The sequence below is a fragment of the Rousettus aegyptiacus genome, unplaced genomic scaffold (assembly GCF_014176215.1).
Source record: "Rousettus aegyptiacus isolate mRouAeg1 unplaced genomic scaffold, mRouAeg1.p scaffold_m13_p_2, whole genome shotgun sequence".
Lineage (NCBI taxonomy): Eukaryota > Metazoa > Chordata > Mammalia > Chiroptera > Pteropodidae > Rousettus > Rousettus aegyptiacus.
The window spans coordinates 98,335,300-98,350,834 of record NW_023416295.1 but is presented as its reverse complement, the minus strand read 5'-3'; the positions used below and the strand labels follow the sequence as shown (position 1 = coordinate 98,350,834).

General features: G+C 38.4%; 1 protein-coding gene and 1 long non-coding RNA gene across 5 annotated transcripts in view; one reads left to right on the top strand and one right to left on the bottom strand.

Annotated features, from left to right (window-relative positions):
• CEP83 (centrosomal protein 83) overlaps window positions 1-4,950 on the bottom strand; it is a 94,127-nt gene extending 89,177 nt beyond the window's left edge. The window contains exon 1 of one of the 3 annotated variants that reach the window (XM_036236510.1): window positions 4,544-4,950. The gene's annotated coding sequence lies outside the window, so the exon portion shown is untranslated. The remainder of the gene's footprint in view (window positions 1-4,543) is intronic. The other 2 variants (XM_036236511.1, XM_036236506.1) reach the window with 2 other exon arrangements.
• Window positions 4,951-5,070: 120 nt separating this feature from the next.
• LOC107513437 lies at window positions 5,071-14,583 on the top strand. Of its 2 annotated transcripts, none has more exons than XR_001597542.2 (3): window positions 5,071-5,479; window positions 10,776-10,918; window positions 11,906-14,583. It is a non-coding gene; the product is annotated as an uncharacterized LOC107513437 (long non-coding RNA). The 2 variants fall into 2 exon arrangements; XR_004955618.1 differs by having other exon boundaries at window positions 5,104-5,558.
• The last annotated feature ends 952 nt before the right edge of the window (window positions 14,584-15,535 follow it).

Genomic DNA, 15,535 nt, shown 5'->3' with positions numbered 1-15,535 from the left:
CAGATGTAAGCATACAATTTCTAAAAGAAATCTCCAGGAATTTATTTTTTCAAATGAGAAAATAGGCCAAGAAAGGTTAAATGAATCAGTCAAGTCTTAGTCTCCTGAATAACAATTTTCTTTCTACAAAATTGTGATGCCTATCAATTCATGCTTATTGATCTAAGCTTTCCATGAATCTCAAAAATATAAAAATGTTCTTTAAAAAACCATTTCAACTTCATCCACCCTAGCACTGGCTGGCTATATATCAGTTGTGGAGAACTTTGATGTTAATTATTAGTTAATAGCTTTTCTGCCCAGAATAGACTAATCTTTACTTGAACCAGTCTTTTCACATGTCCTTCACACACACTATAATTTCAACATATATTTATCAGGCATCTCTACTTGAAAAACAATATGCAAGTTATAACTTGTCACACTCCAAAAAATATATACTTAATTTTATTGTATGCACATTAACAATACCTCAAATGTCTGCTTAAAACAAAATGTGATTCAGTTAAGACAGACTGAATGTGAACACTAGAGATAAGCACTGCAACTTCATCAGGAAAATCCCTATAGTCCAGCACTAATGTTTTCAATGGTTGCTATGTTATACTGCCTTTGTGTTACTGGGCAACAACTAAGCAGTTAAGAAACCTGTGAATCAAACCAAGAATTTATAAAAGTACTGAGAAACAACTTCATTTTCTTATACCTTTAACTGTTACAAACATCAGATACAAAATTAATAGCAATTTATCTAAAGACATACTTTGAGGGAAATAGGCGCTTTCCAAAAGGGAATGGCTAGCTTTAGGTTCCTAACTCTATGAATTTTAATCCAAAAGCAGTTTCAAGTTACAATATACAGAATGCAAATAATTGAGCCCTACCTGACTTTCTTAACTTCCAAAATTATATCTGTTAAACTAAAAGAATAGTGCTAGAATACAGTCTGTGATCTATGACCCAGAAGCAGTTCTGATGGAAAAAGATAAAACTGAAAAGACTTGCTAATTACCAAGGCCAAATGAAAGTACTGACAAAATTTCATAAATTAAGTCCTGACCAGGTAAAAAATAAAATAGAAAGAGGTAAAATAGGAGAAGGATAGATGAACGAAGGCGGAGAGGGAGGAGAGAGGTATAAGGTAGCTGCCTAGGAAGTACTTTTAAAACTAATTTCTACTAAAGAGGAAGAAAGAAATTGTCCAAACTCCCCAAGCCCCTTTGGGAGTAGTGTCAGGTTTCCTGAGGGAGTCCTTACTACCCATATTGTCATGGGAAATTCTCAAATATTCACACTTTCTAGGAACAGAATAGTTTCTTTCTGATTCCAATCAATTTCCTCTTTAATCCCCTTTCTTAAGGTTTAGCTGCCCTTCCTCCCTCAATTACTCTCTCAAAGATTTTTTTTAACTTCCACAGCACAACGGGAGAGGCAAAAAAAAAAAAAAAAAAAGTAGAAATGTACATTCCTCATTTCTAAGAAACATTTATTCAATAAATGTTTGGGAGAGACTAAGGATACAGGTCATTGAGATCTGGTGTCCTGCTCCTAAGGAGTTTGCAATCTAGTTAGGCAGATAAGGCATACATAGAAATGACAAAACAATACAATATAACGCATAAGCAGCACGTGAATATGGCTGACAAATACTATAGAATGTGAGAGGTGAAGGAATTTGGAACACGTCACCCCAAAATATGCCACATCAGTATACTGATTGAGTTAAAAGCACTTGAGAAACATGAGAAACAGCAGGTTCAAGAGGGACACTTGACTCTTTTTTCTTCTTGAAAGGAGATAAAACTCCCATGTGAAAGGTACTCTCCCTATAAGGAAGACATTCTTATCACCAGAGATGGGGAATCGAAGCCCAGAAATCTGCACAAACAAATCTTGTTAAATTAATCCTTATCTTCCTATTTACTTCTCCACAACTCACTAATCCTAACCCAAACCCCTTTTGTCATTTCTTCACAAATTTATTGTTTGTCTGAAAGGTATAAGAGCTTTCTGCTCTGGTCACTTTTTCAGGTCTTCATTCTCCTGTGAAGGCCCCCATGTACAAGTAAAAATTGTTTTTAACTTGATTGCTTTTCTTCTGTTAATCTGTCTTATATCAATTTAATTCTTAGGCCCAGCCAGAGACCCTAAGAGGTTAGAGAATTTTTCCTCCTGTTTAGAGTTTATCGTGGAGTTGAACTTTACAAAAAAGGTACAATTTAGATTTTAGGGAATAAAGGAAAAAATCAGGCCAGGTAGGTAGAATGACATAAAGACTGGTAAAGAAAGGAGAAAGCATACAGTGGGTTTAGAGGTTAGTGAAGAACCAGTGTGCTCGAGTACAGCTTTTCTATAAAGAACATAAATAACCTTGAAAATGCAGAGTGCAAGGAAGGTTTCGAAGAGTTCGGATTAAAAAATGTGAACTTCAGTAAGGAGGATGGAGTACTTCTGGAAATTTTTTAACATAGATACACACGTTCCCTAAAAGTACACACAGATTAGACAATTTGAGAAAATTACCTACTGAACCTAATACATTATGTATGACAAAGTTAAAATAAAACATTCATTTTTCAGGCAGAGACAGCACCTATAAAACACACACAAAAGAATTCTGACAATTCACTAATCTTTCTGCTACAATTTCATTATTCTAAGCTTCTTGAATTAGAACTTCAGATGACAAAATGCTGACTGTCCCGGCCCGCGGGACTTGTTATTTGGTGGGGGCGAGGGAGACCCAGCCTGTAAGGAAAAACGGGCGGAGAAAAAGGAGTGGAGGCAAGACAGTATTCTGATCAAGCCTCAAATTTTATTTTGCAAAGCAGCTATATTTATACAGCAAGAACAAAGGGGGGCAGGCAAAGGGGACTTGTCACAATATGATTGGTCTTAGGCAAAGGGTAATTGTTGTAATATGATTGGTCACGTGCAGGTAGTGTAACATAGAGGAAGTTCTCAGAGTTTTCTTCATAAAAAGGATATCTGTGGTCGGCTAGTTCCTGGAACGTTGGTGTCACGGGTTGTTGAGCTGTTATTTGTATAGAGCTCTCTTGCACAAACAGGACACTCCACGGTCAGCATGTACAGAACATCCTGTTTGTACAGAGTTCCCTGCACAAACAGGCTGTTTCGCGGTCAGCACATTTTTATCCTTAACCCTTAAGGGTCGGCTTAGGTTGGTGCCCCCAACAGCTGACATGTGATTTCTAAGGATTTTACAACACGAGTCATTCCTGATTTTTCTTCTCTGCTTGTCTTCCCCAATTCGAATATTTCATTACTTCCAAATTAGCATATGGGAAAAAAGGGGTATGGGACCAAAAATGAAGTCTATGGGTTTTTGCAATACAGTAAGAGCAAGATGCAAAGAACATTAAATTTCAATTTCCAATTCCCATTACTAACAACTTGATTTCAAAGAAGTCATTCAGTCTCAGAATCTCAAATGTTCTCACCAATTTTCTCATGTATTGAAAGATTACTGCATTCAAAATAGCATGATAAATGCTCTGAAAACTAATTAATTGCCATACAATCATTAAACCTTAAAAAATCACCGGTGGACAATCTGCAATGCTCTATATAACCCTAGATTGATATTACTCCATTATTTGAGAAAATTCCTGAATATTGCCTGTATACTTATCTGATTACAAAAGAAAATACTGAAAGGAAGGGGAATATCCAATGTACTCTGCTCTAAATAACCAAAGGATAACTCAAATTCCCTTGCAACTCTCTGGATCTTGTATAACACTGAAATTTAAAGCATTCTAGTAATTCTTAACAAAATTAGTTTGAAATAAAACTTCAATGCAAAAAGTGAGTATTAACTGTAACCACCTACTGGCTAAACCCATGAATTTAGAGAATTCTGAATCCAGATCATTGTAGGATACATTTAATTATATTCTAGTTGGATATTAGACTTGTTTACTTAGATGTTGCTTGGTAACAGAAGCAATGCTTTAACTACTCAAATAGTCTTAGATCTACTTAAGCATTTCGTGCTCATAGTCTAAACACATTACGAAGTATATCCTATATAAGAAATTATAAAGAAGTTTCTTATCCTAGACTTGATATTTTACTGATATAGTTTCATCACTACAACTCAAGTGACCAAAGGCTTTTAAAATACCTGGCAGTGGGCATTTTTAAGGGCTAAGTGGCTATTTATAGTGGTCAAAAGCTCTAGACGTTATCTCTGTAATGACAGTCAATATCACTGTTAAAATTGTCCTCGGGTTCAAGGAAAATGGTAGTATAGCTTTTTCATCACAAATTAGACTACAGGTACCACAAGTTTAGACAGTTACTAACTTGCCTACACAAGAACCACGCTAGAGCGCATCAAAAAGCTCCCTAGAGTTTCTCGTGCATTTCACTGGCTACAAAATAGGTCTCAAAGTCTACTTTTCTAACATCTGCTCCAATTACAACGAAAAACTACTCAAGGGCAACAACAACAAAAAATGAGTATTCCAAAATACAAAATACAAAAGACAGATAGCGTCTCCATTAAGAGGGTACGTACCAGACTCACATACGGCCTTGCAACGTGAGGACTTAAAATTTAATAGTGACCGGTGTTCTGGCCGCACTTGCCACCGGGAGACACCTCCACAGCTCCAACCACCGGCTCCCACTCAGCTCTTCTCGCCGGGTCATTGGGGCGAAGAGATCCAGTCCCACAAGCGGGATGCTGCCCAGCCCGCCACGCCTGGCGAGGTCCCCGCCGCCGCTCGCGGCGCAGGCTGATGAGGAAGAGCAGGGCTCCCGACCTCGGGAAAATCCTAGGGATCCCGGGAGAGCTCCGAGAGCGGAGAGGGCAGCGGCAGCAGCGGAGAAAAGCCCCGCTGCAGCTTGGTGGGCGGGTCTTCACTGGGGTGCGGAGCCAGCTCCACGCGGAGATCTGGTTGAAAAGCACCCCCAACCCCAGTCGCCCACCACCCCTCAAGCCCCTGGAAGCTCCTGGGTCCCGAGATCTAAAGACGCGCGAGGCCGGAAGTCCCGCCCACGATGACGTAACCGACGCCGCGGCCGGAGGCCGTTAGAAGGCGGAGCGAGCGGGCCCCCGCGAGAGACGCTGCGGACAACGGCCCGTGTGCTGGGGCCCAGACAACGCCCGGAGAGGACGCTTGCGGGGTGCAGAGGTCCGCTGAGCCAAAGGGAACGGAAAGTGTGGGACAGGCTACTGGCTTCGAGGAGCCAAGTGATGCGTGTGGTTGAGGAAGCTGATCTCCCTCGCTTCCTCCCAACGCAACTGCTCTGGGGACTTTACGCGTTTCTCCTTTGCTCTGCCGGCTTTTCCCGCACTTTCTTTGAGGGCTTCGGTGTGGTCCTGTCGCCCCCCAAGTCCCCCGACCGCTTATATTCAATGAGTCCCGAAGTCTCCTGCCCACCACCTCCGCTGTGGGGCGTTAGCCCGGGAGTGGGGAGTCGGCTCAGCTTACCACCAGGAAACGGCCAGGTCAGGACCAGGCCCCGACCCCGCGCCTCTAACTCCAAATCTCATCCCGTAGTTGCTTCAATTTCGCGGTCCACTGAGGGTAACTGAACTGTTTTTCTTCAGGTTGTAAACTAGAGAAGAAAGAAAAGGGATTAACCTTTAAGAACGTCAGTTATTTGCCGAGGGCTGAAATAGGTAGGGTCTCAGCCTTTCAGAATAGGTGTAGAAGATAATAGGCATCCTCTCCTCCCTCATGTTTGTTCAGTGCGTTGGTTTGGGTTTTGATTCTCACTACATTGCGAAGCATACTTGTTTTACCCCCAAGGTTAACATTTTGGGGCTCTAGTTATGATTAGAAAGGCAAGTGAGATATGACCTTAGTTGAAAAGAGCAAAGAAGAGCTATTAGTTGGGACAATGGGTTGGGTAATATGGAGTGTTAATGGATGATCGATCATATAGATGTGAGAGAGATATCAGTTAACTTAATATAGAATCCAGAAATAAACAGCTATGTATATATGCATGGGTGTTTAATAATAGTAGCTCACATTTGCGGAGCACTTATGTGTCAAATACTGGAGCACTTTTTAAGGTTGTCTTATTTAACCCTCTATAAGACACAATTATCTCGATTTTACAGCGTTACCCAGAGCCATTACTGGTAAGTGTGGAAGACAGACAGTCTCTCTGACTCCAGAAGTCTCAGCGGTGATCAGTAAACTATCTATTACAAATCATTCGTCAATAGGAAAAAGATAATCTGAGAAATGACTAAGGATTAGAGACAGGCTTTACATCTATATCATTTTTCAAATACCAGATGGATCAAGAATTTAAATGTAAGGAATGAAACCATAAAAATACGAGAAAATGGAGGTGAATATCTTTATAATCTTGAGCTGAGAAAGGTCTTTTCTAAGTATGAAACAAACCAGAGACCATAAAAGAAAGAAAAAATTGGTACAAGTTAACCACATAAAGATTGTAATCTTCACATAATGAACCAGTAGGAAATAAATGTGTAGCAAATGGGAAAAAAAGGAAAAAAATTTGTGATATAATATCATATAATATCAATTTTAGAACTTAACACCACAATAAATAAAATTGGTAAAGGATATTAATAGTATATTTCTAAAACAAGAAAAACAAACACCTAATAAAAAATAAAAAGATGTTCATCTTCCAAAAAGATTCCTTTTGTCTATTAGTGTAGATAAGGATATGGTGATACAATTAATATTGTACACTAGTGTGAAGTTGAAATTGGTATAACCTTATTTACCAAAATTTAACATAAGCATTAACCTTTGTCCCAACGATCTCATTTCCTAGTCATTTATTGTAAGGAAAATAGCAAAAGAAAACAAGATTCATAAGGATGTTCTTCACTCCTTTTTTCATAAGTGCCATCACTAAGACATTAGTTAAATTTCGGAGTATGCATACAATGGAATACCCTTGAGCCATTAAACATAACGTAAATCTCTTTATACATGAAAATGTGTCCATAGCAGATAGATTGTCCCCTCATCATACAGATCAGCATGAACACCGTCATACCAATATGAATGTGTATGTGTATATCTGTGAAATAAGTGTACAAAAACATCTAGAAGGATGTTGGCCAAAATGCAAGTGACTTTCTTTTTGACTTTTCTATCTTGTTTGAATTTTTTTATAATAAATATATCATTGTGTTTTATTTTTTAATTAAAGATATACCAGTGAAGGGGGGGAGGGGCAATTGACTACAAACCCTCACAAGTAGATACCCAATGTGAAGTGATCTGTGATCTAAGTCTCAGCTTTTAAAGTGTCCATAAATCTGATTATATTAATTTACCTAGAGTTGAGCAATCGAACTCATCACTTGGACATCATAATTCTGATTCCCCAAATTGGACTCAGTATCCTTTCTATGTGTTCTCTGTGTTCCTCTCATGGTATTTGTCACATTGAACTGTAATTCCCTTTTTCTGTCATGCACCTACCATGTATATGTATACACATACACATCTTTTTTCTGTCACATATTATGTATTTCCCTCTGTCATCTATTTTTGTGTGCAAAATGTTAATTTTAATGTAGTCAAAATGGTAATAGAATTAAACGTCAAAGGGATAGTTTCAACAACTTCACGCCAATAAATTCAGCAGCTGAAGTGATGGACGTATTCCTAAAAAACTAAAAAAAAAAAAAAACTGAGTCAAGAAGGAAAATAAATCTAAATGGCCTAATAGCTATTAAAGAAATTGAATATGTCATCGAAAACTTTCCTACAAAGAAACTTTCAGGCCCAGTTGCAGGGTACAAGATCAATAAACAAAAATCTGTTACATTTCTAGACACTTAACTACCAGAAAGAGAAATTGAGAAAACAATAGTATTTGCAATTGCATCAAAAGGAATAAAATACCCAGGAATAAATTTAACCAAGGAGATGAAAGACCTGTACACTGAAAATTATAAGACGTTGATGAAGGAAATTTAAAAATAGACGAATGGAAAGATATTCCAAGCTCATAGATTGGAAGAATATTGTTAAAATGTCCATACTAGCCAAAGCAAGGGTCAGCTGTGCGCATGTCTGTGGTAGTTACACAGGTATATACAGTTGTTAAATTCATCTTAATGTATGTCTGAGAGGAACAAAGAGGACTGACACTGACTTCAAGACATACTATAAAGCTATCATAAGAAAGTGTAATATTGGCAAAATAGACAAATAGTTCAATGGAACAGGATAGAGTCCAAAAATAGACACCTATAAATATAGTCACCTGCTCTTTGACAAAGGAGAAAAAGCAATGCAATGGAACATAGATCACTTCAACAAATGACTTTAGAACAACTGGACATCCATATGCTAAAACATTAATCTTGACGCAGACCTTATACCCTTCACAAAAATTAAAATGAATCATAGACCTAAATGTAAAGTGCAAAAACTATAAAACTCCTAAAAGATAACATAGGAGGAAAACTAGAAAACTGAATATGTTGATGCCTTTTTAGATACAACACCAAATATAGCATCCATGAAAGAAAGAATTTTGGTAAGTTGGATTTCATTAAAATTAAAAATTATACTCTGAGAATGAGATAACAGGCCACAGACTAGAAGAAAATCTTTGCAAAAGATACATCTAATAAATGACTTATCTAAGATATACAACGAACTCTTAAAACTCAATAAGAAAATAATTTAAAAATGAGTTGATCTTAACAGATATCTCACCAAAGAATATATACAGATGGCAAAAGACCATATGAAAAGATACTCCACATCCTAAGCCATCAGATAAATGCATATTAAACTGATAGTAAGCTACCACTATATTGAATGGCCAAAATTTAGAACACCAAATGCTGACAAGGATGTGGAGCAACTCTCATTCATTGCTGGTGGGAATGCAAAATGGGAGATCCTCTTTGGAAGACAGTTTTGTAGTTTTGTAGTGTCTTACAAAACTATATATACTCTTACCATATAATTCAACAATTTCAATCCTTGATATTTACCAAAATGAGTGGAAAACTGATGTCCACATAAAAACCTGCCCACAGATGTTTCTAGCAGTTTTATTCATAATTGCCAAAATTGGAAGCAACCAAGGAATTCTTCAGCAGTTGAGTTGATAAACTGGTATATACAGATAATGAAATATTATACAGCAATAAGAAGAAATGAACTATCAAGCCATGAGAAGACACAGAAGACCCTTAAATGTGTATTTACTAAGTGAAAGGAGCCAATCTGAAAAGGCGAAACTGTGGAGACAATAAAAAGATCAGCGGTTGCCAGGTTGGAGGTGGTATGGGGTTGCTGAGAGTTGAATAGGCAGAGCATAGAATGTTTTAGGGCAGTGAAAATATTCTGTGTGATATATGATGGATGGATGTCATTATACATTTGTCCAAACCCACTGAATTTATAACACCAAAAGTGAACCCTAAGGTAAACTATGGACTTTGGTGGATTATGATATGCCAATATCAGTTCATCAGTAAAAAAAAAAAAAAAAGTACTATTTTGGTGAATAATGTTGATAATGGGGGTGGATATGCATGTGTGGAGCAGGGGATATATGGGAAATCCCCATACCTTCATCTCAGTTTTGTTATAAACGTAAAACTGCTCTGAAAAATAAAGGGTTTTTTTTTAAATGAACTTATAAGATGTGGGCACTTTATTCTATGTTAATTATACCAAAATATAAAATACATTTTAAAATACTAAGATGATGCCTGTTGACTGAAATATCAATGTCTGCTATCAAGGTCACTTCCTTTTTGATACCAAGATACCTGAGAAATTAAACTCATAATCAGAAAGTTGCCAGGAATACCAATACTCTGAACAAAGGAAAATATATAGTCCAGAGAGAGAAATTTGAACTGCAGAGAAGCTTGAGAAGCCATCAAACAACAACAAATGGATTTGTCTACTATGTCAGATAAATTAAAAAAATAATTGCTGTAAAACCAAAAGCTTTGATATTGTGGACCTAACAGTTTACATTACAAGTTAGTGGAATAATGGGGTCCTTAGGAACCTAATAGGAAATTATTTTGCAGGTTTAAATTTTAAATGAGAAAAAGTGAGGACATTTGGAGTTTTTGAGCAAGAAAAGAATGCTGTAGGATAGGGGAATTCTTTTAAAAAACAGGCATTCCAATATTGCTTTTCACTTTGTTACTAGAGCCAGAGATAATGTAAGAGAAATAAGCATGTGTTTCAGAATGTCAAGGAAAAAAGTTATATGTCATATGACTTAGTGGTAGACAAAACTATTTTTGTCTTCTTAGAATTTCACATACTTTCTTTTTTTGGTCACCTCTCCTCTTCCTGTTTCATCATTTTATTATTATTTTTTTTTCCTTCTTAGTCTCTTTCTTTTATCCTCTTCTTTTTTTTCTTTTTCCTCCAGTAGATCACCTTTCTCAGCCTTAGTTTCCTGATTGACCTCTTAAGAAGCCATTTTAGGCACTTTTTTTCATGATTCCTCCCTCTATCTCCTATGAGAACTTAACCATAGATATCCTGTATGTCTGTTTATGTATTGTGGCTCTTTGGTGGGCCACAAACCATTGTAATATCTAAGGCTTTTTCCCCCTTGAGAATGCATGCTCCAGATTTTGAGCTCTTTGAGGAGAAAGATCATGTTAAGTATACTCTATGCTTAATGTTGGGACATAGTAGGTAATCAATAAACATAGTAGGTGAATATCTATTGAACTAAAAGCGAAAAATGATCTCTGCTACAAACTTATTGGTAAAACTAAACTAAAATTCTTGAATTTTTTTTAGAAAATGCAACCTACTACTGATCTACTGATAATTCCACAGTACCGGCACATTCCAAGAATGTCTTCCTGATACTATATCCTTATGACCTGATGGAAATTTAGAAATTAATCACAAAAGCAATACATTTGCAGCTGATTCCAAAGGTAGGTTACTTATATAGGTAGCTAATTCTATCTCTCGTGACTGGTATTTTTTGTCCCTAGCTTCAGTTTCAGATGATAACTTCCTAAATTTTTCTCTAAATTCTGAGGCTATACAATCTCTTTAGTACTTATAATTCCGTCTTCAAGTTTATCAATTTCTGTTAATGTACAAGAATTACATTAGCGATGAAAAGAAGGTGAAAGCACTATTGAAGAGGGAGAAAAGAAATGGAGAAAATCATTAAACTTTTCTCTGACTTTTTTTAATCTGTAGAAGCATTTTAGCAATCTAGGAAGGTGTCATTAGTTGCCTCCAGATTGGTAAGGACAATACTACCAGCATTTGTGGATGATGCCAGGGATGCTCAGCATCCTGCAATGCATAGGATCTTGGTCAGTTCAGGCCCATGGGAAAGCAGATACCAAAACAGAATTAGAAGTGCAAGAAATTTTGGGGGGGGTGGAAATAGCTATTGAAAATAAAGGAGAATGGGAGCAGTAGACTAGGAGTGCCTTCAGACTGATCCAGCTCTGCTATCTATGAAAGAAGAGAAAGAAGGAAGCAAAGCGAGAGCCTTAGGCTGCCATACAGCTCTGAGAAAGTCTTGGCCCCACCAGTAAAGAGCCTCAGAGCAAAGTGTAACCATCTGAGGGGGTCCCAATTCAGACAAGCATGGCCTGACTCTAGTACTGTTCTGTACTTAGCCATTGGTGAGGAGCAATTCTGGGAGGGTAAGGCTGTAGCATAAATGCTGTGGTGGATTCTCAAAGTTGGCACTAGAAGACTGTCAACTAACTACAGTCCTCACAGCAGGTGTTTTTTTCTCCCTCTCCCTCTCCCTGAAAACAAAAATGACACTTTACTCAAAAACTTTTGCCTGTAAAGCAAGAGAACAAGATGATATAAACAAGAAATCTTCTACGACCTGCCAAAGAAACTATTTTGATGCTTTTTTTTTTTTTTTTTTTTTTTTTTTTTTACACCAGGTTACAGTTGGATACGGAATAAGTTTTAGGAAATAACGCTTGAGAGTTGCAATCCAACGTGGAAAATAAGATGAATTAATTTCCCAGGCTGCATGAGTATTCACATTTCTGAGTTGCAACAGGTTTGTTTCTTCTTTTGACCTCAGAAGCTATTTTGGAACTTTGAGGAAACTTCACGGCATCTTAAGTTTTGCTTATAGTCCTCAAGAGGGATAGCATCACAACCTAACAGAGATGGCATCATCTGGCCTACAGTATCAATAATCTTATCACAGATCCACTCCTGTGGTTTCGCATTCAGACTCGTTGAGGGTTCCACTTCATTGTCAACTTCATTCACGTTCACATTTAGCAACACAGCTAATCATTTTTTAATTGGTAGTCTGCAACTCTTTGCCTCAGTTTTAAGCAGAGTCAGATTTTTTTGTTGTTTGAAAATTGTTATATCATCATTAACAAATGCTTTACTAGTTTATCTATTTGGCCAGCAGTTGCTTCTGAATAGGCCAGCTTGGGAGGAATTTTTTTGACATTATTTTTCATTTGTACCTTGACTTTGGAGGTGAACTAATGTCATTTTAAATTTCTTCAGGAGGCATTTTTTCAAAGGATTCCTTTTCAGTTCCTTCATCTTCGTCATCTGCTTCATCTTCATAAGTATCATTTCCTCATATTTCTGTAGCATTCCTGATATTTTTGCATCTATTATTTCTTAGCCTCTTCGTGATATCTTGAATCCTATTTTTATTTTCGAGTCTTTCCAGCAGATGCTCTCTTGAAGGAACACCTGAGCAGTGCATCCCATAGCCACCATAAAACACCCCTTGCACAACATTGATCCACTTCTCCACCTGTTTTCTGGGAGCAGCTCCCCTACAATTCCTCTAGACCTCTCTTTTCCAGTGAAAGCTTAGAAGAAGGAGGTTATTGGGACAAACTATGCCCTCATCACTCAGTTGGTCTGAGGGCTGCAACTGTTACTTATCTTCCTCCTCCTCTACTACCCATTTCATATTCTTCTGTTCTTTACCTGTCACCTCCATAGGTCTTAGTGGTTTACCTGGGTGTGACCCAAATCCTCATTCCTGATGAGAATACATATTTATTGGTAATTATACACTTCTCAGGCTGGGATTGCTATACAAGTCCTTCCACTGTTCCAATTAAGTATCAAGAGACTTCCGAGTGGATCATCTAGGGTCCACATAGATTTTTCCCTGCCCATTATACGAAAGCAGCCCTTCCTCTTCCTGTTGATCTAGGTCAGTTACTCCTGCCAAGGTGGAAATCCTTCTTGCCTTCTCATGCCTGGACACAGTCCAAAGTACCCAAACAGTAGCCATAGCTTGTAGTTCAGTGGGACCCTTGTTGTTGTGTTCCCTGGCAAAAAATGTGCCCCTTTGGGGACCAGGATTTCTAAACCTTCACAGAGTCTTCTAATGACTCATTGAGATGTTAAATAAGACCAGTTCTGATCCTACCTCACATATTCTTTCTACTAGAGGAAGTGCCCCGTTCAGAGGTCTCTGATTTAGTATATATACTGCATCTTGAAAGATGGCACTCCATCCTTACAGAATATTGCCTGGCTCTTTTTTGCACTTTCTGTACGTTGCCCAGCTTATCAGGCTGGCAATATCTGAAAAGTCTTCTAGGTGATGCAACCAGTGGATGCCTTAGCCATGAGCCCGTACCCACATCATCTTTACTGTGAAGTGGTTCCCCTATTTGGATGCTATGTTGTGTTGGATCCCCTGGAAGTGGATCAAGCTTGATCTTTTTTCTCTTCCTTCAGCTGGTCACATGTGACCCCTGTATGGTCATACAGCCTGAGAGAGAGGTACTGGTACCAGCATAGTGGGTGATATGGGGATCTGGGCTGTTAGCTCATGCAGTTTACTCATGCTTTCTGGTCCTACTGGGGTTTTATTTTGAATGCATCATTTCTATATTATGATGAACTGCTGGTGGGCCCATCAATTTTATGACTGGGTGTGTCTAATAGAACTCAGCTCATAATGGGCACTTCCGGACACATGGTAACTTGGTGCTCCATGGTCAAGCTTTCTGCCTCTACTAGGGCGCAGTACCTAGGGGCTGCTACAGATGGCACGGCCATTCTCCAAAATTCCAGAGGCCTATATTGTGCTCTCCTACTGGGACTTGCTTTGAATTCCACACTGTCTGCCACAGAGCCCATCACTGTTCCAGGCTGCACTCGGAACTGGCAACCTCCCATGTTACCCAGGATATGAGCCAGAGTGATGTCCAAAGATGTGGAATTTGTGCTTCTAGAACCCAATGTGACTTACCAGGCATCATGCTTTATTGTAGTAGGAGATGCAAGATACAGAAGTTTGTCTTTTACTCTGGAGGGGATGTCTCCACACATCACTGACTACGGGACCTCAAAAAACTTTACAGAAGTGGCGGATCCCTGAACTTTTAACGTGTTTATCTCCCGCCTTCTGAATACATGTATCTTGTCAAGACCTCTAGCATATAAGCCATCTCTTGCTTGTCCTACCCATCAGTATATTATTGGTATAACACATTGGTATGATGTTCTGTAGGATGTCCACACAGTCTGGATCTCTTCAGACTATATTGCAATAGAGGGTAGAAGAGTTAACAGAGTCCTTGGATAAAACTGGAAATAAATATGTTTTCCACATGAATGCAAACCTCTTGTCCTTATTTCAAATTGTAATATGAAAGAATGCATTCACTGACCACATACCATGTGCCTGAGGCCTTATTAAGCTGCCCTAGCACTGATGCTATGTCCAATGCAGCTTGAATTGGGACTACTTGGTTAGGCTTGCTGTGGTAGTCTACATTTACTCTGCAGGATCCAGAGTGTCACTAAATCACCATCTTTCCTGTGACACAATATCATTTTTTATTAGCCAGGTGGGGAAAAATTTCAAAGGTTTATGATATCTCTTACCTAATGGCCTGAGGACCCAGTACTTCAACTGCCAAGTGTGTATATTGCAATTTTATACTCAGGGACCAGGGAAACAACCAGCAGGTAGGTCTGCAGATCCAGTGAGTTCTCTATAAACCAGACTTTAGCTGGATTCTTAGCTGCTTCTGTTAGCCCTTGATCTAACAGGGGCATGTTGACACTTGGGATCTCCAGTTACCAAAGTCTACTTAGAACCTAGGTCCAAAATGGCTTGAAATGAATGGGCTTTCCCTTTTTGCCATTGTGAATGTCCTGCACAAGTAAATATCCTGGGTCTCTCTGGAGAATTACTCAAGGAATCATTGCAATATATACTTTTCACAAGGTTTCAGAGCCTTCTCCCCTGCAAAAGAGGGGACTCAGCCACTTCTTTAGTCAGTGGACTTCAGGTCTGAAAATAGGCTCAAACTCAGGAACCGAGCAACCTACTGTGATTTTTTAGCCTCCTTCCCCTCCATTCTTGCTTTCTTCTGATTGTAGATATTAAATATCACCTTTTTAAGCTGCCTATTTTACCCCTAAGGTAAGGTGACCAACTTTTCCTAGTTTTTTTCTAAGTTTCAAGAGAGGTCTTCTTGCTCTCACATTGTTTGTAAATAGCCCTCATTTTCTCATTCTCTATGCAGAGCATCAATACAACTTAGTAATAACCAGCCACC